General features: G+C 39.8%; 1 protein-coding gene across 1 annotated transcript in view; it reads right to left on the reverse strand.

Moving 5' to 3' along the window:
* Window positions 1-12,768, reverse strand: part of CTNNA2 (catenin alpha 2) — a 1,204,911-nt gene extending 1,192,143 nt beyond the window's left edge. Inside the window, exon 1 of the mRNA XM_007193016.2 lies at window positions 12,579-12,768. The gene's annotated coding sequence lies outside the window, so the exon portion shown is untranslated. The remainder of the gene's footprint in view (window positions 1-12,578) is intronic.
* Between the last annotated feature and the right edge of the window lie 1,434 nt (window positions 12,769-14,202).

Here is a 14,202-nt window from a genome sequence, read left to right on the forward strand (position 1 = left end):
TTTTTCATGATAAAAGAAGATCATGAAAATAAAACCAAAGTTAAGCTTCCCCTCAGGATTGAAAAAAGAAGATCTAGTGCCAAAAAATTAAATTCTAGGCAGGAACTGTAGACTTCCAAAGCTTCTTAGTGGTGCTGAACTGGCCACTGTCTTAGTATTTATGCATTTCTAAAAAAACAGTGCTGCCTGTAGGATGGAGATGGTATGTAACACAACAGCTTCAATAGGAAAGGGATGACAAAATAATATTTAAGGTATCAAATAGCCAAATAATAAAGTCATTAAGATAAACTTTTAAAGTTTATTGATATCATGAGCATTATCATAAGCATGTTATCACTGTCATCAGAACACTGCTCAATCAACTCAGTCCAAGATCTAGAGAAGACAAAGCCCATGCCTTTGAAGGGTTACACACAAAAATGTTCATAAAGGCCTAGAAAAGCACTAAGTGAATATTTGGAAGTGAGTACATGAATCCGTGTACACACCGCATGTAGAGAAAGGCTCAAAACATACTGATATTGGTATAAATATAATAATATACTTGGGTTACTATGGAAGAAACAAATATTGAGAATAATTTTAAAAACAAAAAGGTGTGTTTAGACTACCATATAATGTATTTCACATAGGAAGAATGACTCATTCATACTAAATCTAACAGAAGAAAAAATATTTTATTTAAAATTAGAAAAAAACTAACAGAAAAAATGAGTATTATATTATTATTTTCATATACATATTATTTGAACCATGAATTGTTATCATACCATATAAAGAGGTCATACAAACTGGTAAGAAAAACACAAGATAAAGAACAAAATTTTTGAATAAAGTATTTCAACAAGGTGACTGGGTTTAAATCCAAATATAAAAATCAAAAGGAATCATTTCTACATCAGCAATACCCTTTTAAGAAATGTAAAAGAAAAGTAAACCTTTTCCCAACAGGAATAGAAACTACAAACAAGATGGCAATAAACTCAAGGGACTTCCCTGGTGGTCCAGTGGTTAAGACTCCGTGCTCCCAATGCAGGGCGCACAGGTTCCATCCCTGGTCAGGGAACTAGATTCCGCATGCCACAACTAAGAGCCCGCATGCCGCAACTAAAGATCCCGCATGCCGCAATGAAGATCTTGCGTGTTGCAACTAAGACCTGGCACAGCCAAATAAATAATTTTTTTTTAAAAGATGGTAATAAAAAAAATAAATAAATAAATAAAAATAAATAAATAAAAAAAATTAAAAAAATAAATAAAAAGATGGTAATAAACTCAAGATGAAAAGAGAAAGACTTTTACTAGGAAGAAAATTCATAATACTGAAGGGCACAAAAAATGGCCTTAATAAATGGAGAGACATGGCAATGGAAAGACTACGAGCTAGAAAGTTGTTATCCCTCCCTCAAATCATCTTAAATTAAATACCATACCAGTTAAAATACCAAAGGTGTTATTAATGAATTTGATAACCTCGTTATCATATCCTTCCAAAGAAATGGTACAAAAATAGATAAGGAACTTTGGAAAAAGAAAAACCATCACTTACTGTATATCACAGCATACTCTATAATAGTTAAAACAGTATAACAACAATTTTTTATACCCAGAGAATAAGTCCTATAAATTAAAATAAGATAAATAATCCACTAGAAAAACATGGGCAGAGATGTGAACACACTCATAACAGCAGAGGCAAAACTTGGCCATTAGGCCAAAAGATGAAATGAAAAGATAATCAACCTTTCTAGAAATCAGAGATACAACCTCTATGACAAAGACATACCATTCTTACCTATTCAGTGGTAAACTTTTCCAAGTTTAAAATTATCATGTATTAGTAAAAGAGTAAGGACATATGCACGTTCATAGCTGCTGATGGAATATGAATTAGTACTACCATTTTGAAGAGTAATTAGGCATCAACTACTAAAATCTAAGATGCACATATCTCATGACCCAAAATTACAGTGATCAATCTACCTTTCAAAAAATATACTAATACATGTGGGCAAGAAACCAATGTAAGGATGTTCACCACAACATTGTTTGAAATAGCAAAATAGCAGGAACAAACTAAATGTCTATGAAAAGATAAGGATTAAATAAAGCATGGTATAATCACAGTATAAAATAATAGGCAGCAGTGAAAATATAATGGTGATAACTCATGTTACCAGCTAAGCTGTATGTGAAATAAAAATGAGGTATACAATACCATGTTACCATTTAAGTAAATACTATATATATTTAAAATATTATATACATATATACACATTGACCATCTATATCTTTGAGGCACTCTCACAGTGCCCCCAAAGTCAACCTCAGCCCATATTTGAAGGCAGATCAATGCAAACATTTCATCTCTGTAGACAGCCAAAAACTAGAAACTTAAATTCCAATCAATGTAATATTACACAGAAATTAACATAAAGGAAGGTTTTTTTACTATCTCAGTAAATGCTTAGATATGTTTAGTTTAAAAAAATAGGACATAAAATTATATCTCAGCTTTGCTTTAAAAAGACCTCTATGTGACAAATTCAGGTATACTCAAAGGGGAAAAAAGCTCAAATGTTCACTGGATAGACGGACTGCAGTAATTTTTATTTTCAAGTTTCTTTTTCTGGTTGCTTTCTAGATGTTCTACAATGGGTATGTATTGTTGAAGTGTCAAAGACACAACATGTTCTTTCTGAAACAGTGTATCTTCTGTTATTGCATTCTTGAGATACCTTTATACGGAAAATGCCAAAATATTTCTCTACTCCCAGCCTATCACCTTCACTGCAGTCCCACTTTTCAGCTGCCCACTGAGCAGTTATCAGCATCCTAGCTTCAGTTATCCTGGATGTGACTTCACCTCTCCCACTGCTGTGCTCACTGATCCCATCTTCCTGCTGGCTCAGCCCTGTCCCGGTTCCCAGACCAAGGCAGGACTGAATTTACAAGTAATAATACAAGGTCATCCCCCCTTCCATCTCTTTCCCATCCTTTGTGAGAAAATGTTTCCAATTTGGGGTCTGCCTGGACTTTTGATGCATGCCCCTGAGAAGTCAGTACCACACTGTAATACACTTTGTATCATACTCTGGTATTAAACCATTCAGATACTTTTCACCTCTACTAGACTGTCAACTCACAGGGTCAAGTACTATATCTTACTCATATATGGATCCAGGGATGTGTCCCCCAAAACAGCAATTTGAATAGTTCGTAAGAAAGTATCTGATGAATGACTGCAACATTTGTTTAACCAGAAAATCTGTCTGATTTGTTCAAAGACAGAATGAGTTTGGAGACTTAATTCAATCAGCTAGTATTTATTAAGAAACTAATGGGGGCCCAGGATTATAACAGGGAAATATTAGAGAAAGCAAAGGTATGGCTCCTCTCCTTGACACAGAATCTAAAGTGGTTGACACCTTTAAAAAAACAGAAAATAATTACTGTTTTAGCTTCTGCCTTAACAAGCAAAACATGAAAATCTTCTTGCCTGAGGTCCTGATTTCACAGATGGGCAAACTGCAATCGAGTTTGCCTGCCTGGATTCCAGACTACTGCCAGCACTGACTTTTGCCTCCTGTCCCAACTCCATGGGCCCCAGTATGCCTAGCTCTGCTTGTCACTATGTGTATGCTTGTCCACTTTGAATGATCCCAGTGGATCTAGACTCCTCCTCCCTCCACCGGTTCATGCTGTGTGCTAGGATCTAAATGTTTCCCTTCCTCTTTTCCTAGGGTACCTCTGTCACCTGTTTCTGTATGCATTCCCACAATAACAAGCTGTGACTACAATCCTAGTTTTCTGCTTCAACCTCTTTCCCACAAGACTGACAACATCATGGCAGGCCTCTAAAACTGCAACAAACACTGCTGCTTGCTGACCCAACATTCATTTCCCTTTTTCTTAACTAAACTGCCATTTAGCTCAACCATCCCCTTCACCTCCTCCACACAGCCAGGAGCTTCAGGGAAAGAGGACTTCATCCCAGCCCCAGCAGGTGGATTCCTCATCAGTCTAAATCTATCATGTATGGTATTCCTTTTCCCCTTACTGTTGACTGGATTGGGGATCCAGTGCTGGCCAGTGAGATCAGAGGTGAGGGAGAACTTTTGGCAAAAGTTTCCTCGTTTTTTCTGGAAGAGATACCACTGCTGCATGATGGTGTGCTCAGAACTGCAGCAGCCAAGACACCAATACTGAGGATGAGGTCTAGACACAGAGGGATCAGAGAGAAGGGCAGAGAGGATATTGACCAAGGTCTAATACCTGGAGCCACCCAACCTCTGCATTTCTTGGCACTTTTACACATCTTTTTGAATGCTTCCCCTTTCCTCTGCTGCCAGGTTACAGATAAGGGCATATTTCTAAATAAAATACATCAGCAGCTTTGTTTTCTACTTCAAAAAAGTAACTTTAAGATGGGGATTTGTCAGGTATTTGGGCTGTTTTTAGTTTGAAGCTATTATGAGAAAAGCTGCTCTTAATTTTCATGTAAATGCCTTTGTGTTTTCATTTCACCTGGGAGTGGAATTTCGGGGTTATACGTTAAGAGTATTTTTAACATTAAGAGAAAAATGTTTCCCAAAGTGTTACATTCCCACCAGCAACGTATGAGGGCTTCGCTTGCTTCACACCCTCTCCAAAGCTTGATATTGTCAGTCTTGTTAAATTTAGCCATTCTAGTGTTTGTACAGTGGTAACATATTGTGGCTTTTAAATTTCATTATTTGGGTGACTGATAGACTTAAATCACCTTTTCATGTGATTACTGGTCACTGGTATCTCTTTTTTATGAAATATTTCTTCAGACATTCTGTTCATTTTTTTGGTTGGATTGTTTGTTTTATTGAGATGTAAGAGTTCTATATACAATTAGTCCATTTTCAGATATATAGAGATAGAAATAAAGATACATAGATCTAGCAAGTCTTGAGTCTTTTGAAGAACAAAATTTTTTTTTTTAAATTTTGATAAAGTCTAGTTTATGTTTTTCTTTTAACTTTATGATTAGTGCTTTTGGGGCCCTATCCAAGACATCTTTACCTAACCCCAATTCACAAAGAGTTTCTCCTATAATTTCTTGTAGAAGTTTATATACTCTAAACCATAGACAAATCTCAAACACATTTATACTCAATGAAAGAAGGAGACAAAAATAAGTACATATTCCATGATTCAATCTATATTCACTTTTGGAACAGGAAAAACTAATCTATAGAGACAGAAAGCAGATCAAGTGGAAGGGCATTTTTTAGAGCAATGGAAATATTCTACATCTCGATTGCAGTGGTGATTACATAGGTATATTTATCAACACACAACAGTATTTAAAATGGATGTACTTTATTATATGTAAAACATACCTCAACAAATTTGATCATAAAAAATTTTAATGGGAATTTGGAGCTGGATTGGTTGAAAGACAGGTGACCACACAGTCCTATGGGATAGGATTTAGGGGATAAGACTTTACTTGTGCCTGAGGCAAAAACATTAACCTTAGAGTATATGTAACTACTTAAATAAGTATTACCTAATTCTAAACTCATTAATGCCATATAGCGTTTCAAAGACAGTGGCATTACTCCAACAAGCCAAACATATACTGAGCTAGTCCCTATCCAGAGGTAGCAACTGACTTGTATCTCCAGTCCAGGAAGGAATTTTAAAAAGGAGAGAGAGGGAAGGATGGAGAGGTTAAGAAAGGGACAGATTTCTTAGTTCTTCCTTGGCCCAGAGACACTGTGAAGCTAAATCTGAAGTTTTCTTGGGAAAGGGAAAGCATATGACACTGAAGGTAAAGAGTTTTCTTGAGTAGCGACAGTTTGTGTTTCAAAAAAAAAAAAAAAAAGCAGGGGGAGTGACACAGTAAGAAATAAATCATTATGCCTTGAAATTTTAAGGGAAATTCACATATGGAATTATAGAATTTTATAGCTATAAGACACTATATCATCTGGTCTAAGTCACTTAAAATACAGATTAAATAAATAAGCCTTAGAGGGTTTGAGGCTTGTTTAGTCATATAATTAGTTAGCTGGTTGAAAATCTGGAGGAAAAACCCAGGTGTCCTGATTCCTGATTCAGTTTTGCTATGAAATTATACTTTCTAGCCCAATGCTGTGCATGGAGCAGACATTTAAAAATGCCTGTTGAATGAATTCATGTTAGGTAATATGATTTTAAAAATACATAGAAAGCATAAGTAAACAGAGGGATAAATTTAGACGCAGACATTTTTTCCCAGTGAATTCTGTATATACTTCTTTATGACATTTCTGCATTTTAGAGGGAAAAAGCAAGCGCATCTTGTGAAATTACTCTGGCAGATATCAATGCCTGAAGAAAAATATTGAGCACAAGTGGTAAACCCTCAAGAATTGTGGGACACCCTTTCTTAGAAATAGTTGAGGGCAATTAGCTCTTTCTGAGGTAGTTAAGGACACAATAAGAAATAAATCTACCTCCTCACTAAAAGATGCATCAATGATGTTTAACAACTGCCTCAGGCCCTACAAATTTAAGATAAAGTTGGAAGACTGGGATTCTCACCAAACTGTTGTCTAACCACAATTAAAATCAGATGGGAATGGGGACTTCCCTAGTGGTCCAGTGGTAAAGAATCCGCCTTCCAATGCAGGGGACGCGGGTTCCATCCCTGGTCAGGGAACTAAGATCCCACATGCCGCGGGGCAACTAAGCCCACGTGCCACAACTACTGAGCTCGCACGCCTCAACTAGAGCCTGCGTGCGGCAAACTACAGAGCCCACACACCCTGGAGCCTTCGCACCACAACTACAGAAGAGAAAACCCGCACCCCACAACTAGAGAGAAGCCCCCGGGCACCACAACGAAGAGCTCGCGCTCGGCAACGAAAGATCCTGAATGCCTCAACGGAGATCCCGCGTGCCGCAACTAAGACCTGACGCAGCCAAAAATAAATTAAATAAATAAATAATAAATAAATCTTAAAAAAAAAAAAAATCAGATGGGAATGAACCATACCCCTTTATCTTAAAGCTCAAGGCCCATAAGGTAGAAGCAAGATAGAAACAAAATGATATACGGAAAACACCAAGATTGCTCTGCAATGTACCAGGGAAACTGCAGATTTAGAAACAACTTGCTGACAGCCCCTCCCACAGGCACATTGAGGGACTAAAATGACTGATAGGGAGCTTTGGATGTCACAGGCCGACCCCGTGTTACATAAGAAAACCGGCTCCCGGGTGAAGAGGCATAAAGGCCAGCTGAAACTGCTGGGCAGAGAACTCCTGAAACTTGCATGAAATCTACACTTACTTTTCATCCCTCATTTCTGAGCCCTCTTGCCCTCTTGCTCCCTACTTCCAAAATAAATACTCCACTCAAAAGCTGATGGAGACACAGATCTGAGCTTTGCCTCCTGTCTCCTTGCTTGGCCACCCTGCAATAAAGCCTTTTTTCTCTGTAAAAGACCAATGCCTCAGCATTGGTCTTTCTGTTGTGCATTGGGCAATGAGCCCACTTGCTCTGGTACAGGAACATCAATTCTCTGGTCTTTTAGGGAGTCGTTGTGGCTTCTGAGTAGGCTGTAGGAGAACTGGCATGCCCCCATTAAGAGTTCATGACTTTAGCTGTGAAACATCAAGGCACCATAAAAAAAAAGATATTGGATTTACTGCAGGTACGTAATGAACAATATGAGCCCAATTTACACATATGAGCATATTAAAAGTGTCCTATTAATTGAACAGGCAGTTATAAATTTTTCAGCTCAATAGATGAAACAAAATTAATTAATTTTATCTCATCCTTACTCTACAGTTCCCTGTTCTCTATAAGTTAAAGTCACCACCTTAACTTACAGAGAACACAGTTGCTTCTTTTTCACTCCCTTTAATGCACACTGTCTTCACATCTGAAAGATAACAGTCTGAGTTGTATACACAGATATGGCCTTTAAATAAGAAGGAATAAAAGCCCTATAAAATTAAGCTTTATAAGGTCAGACTATCACTTTTTTATAATGTGTTACAAGTAATGATCTCAAAGAGTTGTAGAATGCATATTTGTGGTTGAGTTAGAATTCATCTCCAAGATAAAAATTCACTTATGAGGAAAATTAAAACATTTGAAAGTAGTTTGTCAAAAATCACTGGTGCTGTAACATGAAACTGACTAGACGTGATACATTTGAAAATGTTTTATTTAGATCCGCTGCATCTTTAAAACATCAGAATATTAAGAAAACTTCCAAAATGGAAAATAAAAATGCTACAGTCTATGGTGTTAAACTTCTAGCTTTTGGAAATATATTCACGTTTTTAGCTATATATCTTAACATAATATTCATGAGACTAATTTTGTATATATTAGAACTACAAAAAAAATTATGAGTATTTTACTATTTTGGAGAAAGGAATGAAATTATGTCTATCTATTAAAAATGAATTAACATGAGCACTATAAACACTGAAACTTGTAACTTGCAGGTAAAATTTTCTGAAAATCCTTTATTGATAGAATAATTCAAATCATTTATGCTTTTGGATACATGTTTCAGGGATATATATTTCAAAATAGTTAATAAACACCAGCCAAAAATAAAGGTGTGTCAACAGACGTAGCCAATGAGCAACTATCACCCCACACTCAGCAGATATTTAACTTGCTCAGTGTACAATCCCAGACAGACCCTCTGGTGTCATCACACCCTAGTCTCCCAGTAAACACTTGAAAGGGCATAACCCATTTGGAATCGTTAATAATCTTGAACACCAAAAAAAGAAAGAGAAAAAAGGGCCTGTGGTAACAAGCAAAAGTCAACAACAAAGTAAAAATAAAGTTCCTGGAAATACAATTACCCTTACAATTACCAGCTTTATGTATGACAAAATAAATAATCATGGTTACTATTCTCCAAGTATATATTCTGGAATATTCGTGGGTTAAGGCAAAACAAGAGAGACTTGTGATAATCATGATATTAAATCTTTATTGTCTAGAAAGCTCAACTTTCTCTCTGCCTTGAAGTTTAAAGAAAAGAGAAAGAATACTCTGGGTCCTCATTGTGACACAGACCTTGAATTCTGCATCTTGGTGTGGGGCTTTGCGTGAGACAAAGAACTAAAACAGGTCCTCTGGGTAGCTGCACATTCTGTGATAAAATGGATCCCACAATACAACAAGTTGTTTTGTCCCAAGTGATAGTGTAATTACTCTGACTGTATGTGTTTAATACCGTTTAATACGCTCCCTAGTATTCAAGTTATTAGTCTTCCCAAACACACGGTGCTTCTCCCCTCTCTGCTTTTGTTCCAGCTGTGGTACCCACCCTGCATGAAATCCTTCCCAGGAATCTCTGTCCAAGCCCCAGTGCTACTCCTGAATATAATCTTTCTCTGGCTACATAAACAACCGTCCTCTTCAGAATCCCTCTAACTACTTGCTTTTCATTTCTTTCCAGTAAATAATCATATATTGTCTTGGATTGTTTTTAAGCCATTTCTCCTAGTTATAATAATGCTTAAGACACACTGTGTTTATCCCAAGTACTGTGTTTAACACATTTAACTAACCGTTAAAGCAATCCTAAGAATCGGGGTCTACCATAATTCCCATTTTGTAAGTGAGGAGAAAGACTTAAATACTACGAAAGGGCATAACACTCTACTACTTAAGTAGAGCATGCACTAAAATTGAAAGCTCTCTCCACAGATCTTGTTCTTTGCCACTGTGAAATATGACCTCACACAAATGCCTGTTCTCCTCAACTAGGCTGTAAGCTAAGGTTAAAGAGAGTGTCTTTGACATCTTTTGAATAGTGCATATACTTAGCTGAGGGTTGAGCAGGTTTTAAGAACTCTGAGAAAGGCACAGAGAATGTTCCAGAATATTTCCTACAAGGTCCACAAGATGTTGTACTGGGTCTTTGTCTGTACCATACATTCTTAACGGTCCAGTGAACCAAAGGCAGAAACCTCCAGAAATTAAATTCTTCAGAGGAAGTTGGTCTTTATCTGTAAACTGAATAATGATCAGAGTAGCAGGCTGCTTTTTGAAGATGCCAGTTCTTCTTCTGTTTCATATTTTATTCATTTTAACTCAACTCTCTCTCAAAATCTTGCTGTAAACAAATGTTTTCTATTTGTTAATAACCTCATAAGTTTTGTTTTCACTAAGTAGATGAATGTTTACAAAGTAGACAAATAAACAGTATCTTTGTTTCCATAGTAAGCACAGCGTTAAAAACAGAGGCATACACCCACATCATTCTGTACAGCAAAACTGCAATCAAGAAAAAGCAGGGCTGACTGAGGGTCTGCCTCTTCCCCACACTCACAACCATGAAGCTCCACAAAGAAAGAACAGGAGAGATGCTGGAAGGGGAAAAGTCATGTGAAAGTACATTAGGATAAAACTAACTTATTGTATTCATATATAATTACTATCAAAGTCTTTCACTAGCTTCATGGCATTCCAGGGAAATCAACAACAACAACAACAGAACACCCCTACCTACATCTGTGTCCGCTATTAAGTAATGTAACCACTCAAATCTGGACAGGGTTGATGGCAATTCTGCATTAGAATGTTGGTAACACTGACAATTCGACCAAGCTTCTGCCACATGGCTTCAGTCAGCCAAGCCATTTATGGAATTGCATTCCCATCAAGGGGAGTTGGGGCAGGGGGAAGATCCATCATTCCTAATATCACACACTTCCCAAAAACTGATGCAGATGATTAACTGTGTCAGCTTTTCATCAAATCAGCACTCAATTACTTTGGAAGGTAATTCACTTCATCTCAACTTCTACTTTACATTCCCGTAAAATGTGAAAGTGCATATTGCACTACTGGCATATAATAACTTAAAAGAAAAAAAAAAAAATCAGTAATTTGCTCCACAGCATAGTTTCTTACTGGCAGCTTCACTGAATCCACCATTAATTTCAGTCCCTCCCCAGATACTCATTAAGCATAAAACATAGCTATTTATAAATATTAAGGGGTTTTTATATTTTTTTTTTTTTTATTTTTTAAAGAGAGTATAGATAGAACAAAATACAGGCTTCTAAATATTCCATTTCTGAGTTATACTGTTTGTTGGACCTTTCTGAAATGATGAATATACTAAAAATTCTGAGACAGGGCTGTCCCGCCATGTATGAATAAACTTTTCGGCAACAATGCTTGCCAAAAGGAACATTGTCAAATCACTATTAATATATGTAATAGAAGGCATCAGAGTGTAAGCTAAAGAAAGCAAAGTAAAATATATCATTTGGTGAAAACAAGTGGTGCAAAACCAACTGAAATTTTAAATTGTTAATGATGGTCCCAGAGCTAATTTAACTTTTCCACTGGTGTAAACACAGACAAAATCACACAGTATGTTTCCAACAGCTTCACAATTTTTGTAACATAGATGAAAAAGGGTAAGAATATCTGCTAAAGGTGTAATGCAGCTAATGCTATCAAAATGGTATATTTCTAAGCCTGTGGAGTATAACCTCATTACTCCAAACTGTCCATTGTCCTCCTTTAGAAGTTAACTCATGATGAACAAAAGTGCATCTCTTCCACTCTTCTGCTCCCTGTTTTCCCAAATCAATCTACCCTAGTGTTTTGTATGCTGACCAAAACATTCCACAAATAATGCTGTGGTGCACACACATTAAAGTTTAGAGAGTTTCTGCCTCTGAAGTATAGATAGTGACAGAACCAAGGACACAAGGGTTCAATTCCAAGGCAAATATTAGGCGGGTGGTTTGAAAATATCAACCCAAAGAGGCCTAAGGGAAAAGGATACAAGCATCCACTGTCACCACCCTCCCCCTCCCCTCCCCTCTTCCTCTCTTGTTCTCTTTCTCTCTCCTCTTCCCTCCTTGTGGCTTCTCACACAGAGACAATCAAAGCCGGGAAAGCTGGATTTTAAATTAGTGAGACACACACTGGGAATATGTAATTCCCAGAAGAAAAAAGAAACTGTTACAGAGGGGAGTGGGGGGTTGTTGGCAACATGTCTAAGTGACAACCCTCCCCACCCCCACCCTAATACAGCAAAAATCCATAGATTCCTCCTCGACCGACCCTCTTCGCCTTCCAGTTCCCAGTACTCTATCCAACTTGACCCTTAACCCAAATAACATTGAAATCCACAGGGCATCCACTGTGCAAGAGTGTGTCTCTCAGTATATGTACCCAATTTTTTGGAAGCCCCTGAATCCGGACAGTTGTGCCAGGCAAGGGATCTCCCACCGGGGAAGGGGTGAAGAAAGGGGAAAAAAAGAGATGGGATCAAGAGGAAAGGGAGGCAGAGCTGCGCTCTAGGGCGAGTGGCTGCAAGGAAGACAGGGAAGAATGAAAGGGTGGGAAGGAAGTGGGGCTGGGAGAGAGGAAGAAAGGGATGAAAGAAAGGCTGGAAGGGAGAAAGGAGGGGAGAGGAGAGAGGGATGTTGGGAAGGATGAGGGCGGGAGGGTTGGGGAGCTGGGAGGGAGGGGAGGATGGAGAGGATGGGAGGGAGATAGGGAGGGAGGGAGGCAGGCAAGGATGGAGAATGCTCTGCCCGGGACTCACCTCTGTGGGTCGGTGGGAGTTTCTCGCCCTCCTCCTCTTTCTCGCCCGTTCCCAGCAACTGGAGGGGTAATCACAGAAGGGACTGGAGAGGCGGCGGCGGGGAAGAGGGCAGCAGCTGCTGCAGCCGCCTCTGGCCGAGGTGCGCTCCCTCCTGCTCCGCCCGCCAGCCCGGGTCTCCGCCTCACTTGGGGCTGGAAGCGAAGCCGCTCCCCCCTCCCCCCGCCCGCCCCTCGTCCTGCCCAAGCGCGAGCGGCAGCGGCCCAGATCGCCGCTAGGGGAAGAGGCCAGTGCGCAGGCGCGGCCGCTTGCTCTCTCGCGCGCCCTCGCGGCCCCCCGGCTCCCGCGGCTCTGCGCTCCGCGGGGCTGGAGAAGGCACGGGGTGGGGGCCACCTGCGCGCGCGGCCTTGGGAGCGCCGGCGGGGCGGGGAGGAGCTGGGGAGGCGAGGCCGGCCGCGCCGCAGGTCGGGGGAGGGGACGGTGGCGAAGGGGCACTGCCGAAGGGCGCAGGTGCCGTGTCCATGACAACCGCGTTACCCCGGGGCGGGGGACGCGGTGAGCCGCCCGAGGACCAGGGACAGACACCCGGTGCGGGAGAGGTCCTGGGGGAGAAGGGGACGAGGGTTGCAGAGCAGGATGAAAGGGAGAGCCCGAGAGGGCGCGTGGCAGGAGGAGGGCAGCGCCCCAGCGCAGCGAAGGTAGTGAGTGACGCAGGAGGGAGGTTTGTTGGGATCTGGAGGACCAAGAGAAAGAGGATTGGACTTTAAAAAGGACTAGGAGAGGATGGAAGTGTTAAAACAAATGGCACAATTGCTCATTTCACATGCCTTTATTGAGTGCTGTCTCTGTAGAGGGCATTGTGGTTCTTTTATCGATTTAAAGAATATTACTGAGCCCTTAATTTGCACTAGGCACTCTACTTAGGCATTTTGAGATGTCCAGAAATGTTTAGTATACGGTGTTTGTCCTCGCGGAGGTTATACTTTAACTGAAGAGCTTACACAGAGATTTCAGGGAGCAAGTGCTCTGCCTACCACCAACTGGGGCTTGATGGTGGTGGAATTAACTGTTACAGAAGTGCTAGAACGGAAAAAGGTGCACAGCTTTATCAAATATGAGAGGTAAGTTACACTTACCTTTGTTCTGCCACAGTGCCAAGTGACTTTTTAAATCAAGAGAGAAAAATAGAGACAAACAAACCTATGGCAGTTTGGTATAACACAAGTGATACTGCATTCACATGATGCAAACTGGCCTTCTCGCCTACAAGCATCAGTGTGTTTGTTCATGCCAACAATTGCACGGATTTATATCACATGGTGCACACATTTTTTCCACTCCTTCTTCACTGGCAACGTCAGCTATGTTACATCCCTCCTTCATTCCCAAGCTGGTATCTGCTGCAATTGTTTTAAGATTGTGTCAAACCCATGTGACTTACTCTCTCCAGGCAATGACTTTAGACCTCTATCTCTGTCCATTCCTCTATCTTTCCTGCCCAATATCTTTTTGCCTTTCTTTTTTAGTGACACCACCACTGTACCAAATTAAAAATCCCTGAGAGAATATGGACAGGAATCACCAGATGTAGGGTTAAGGAAAAAAAACCCTTAGCCTAGAACGATGT

Source organism: Balaenoptera acutorostrata, chromosome 12, assembly GCF_949987535.1.
Source record: "Balaenoptera acutorostrata chromosome 12, mBalAcu1.1, whole genome shotgun sequence".
Taxonomy (NCBI): domain Eukaryota; kingdom Metazoa; phylum Chordata; class Mammalia; order Artiodactyla; family Balaenopteridae; genus Balaenoptera; species Balaenoptera acutorostrata.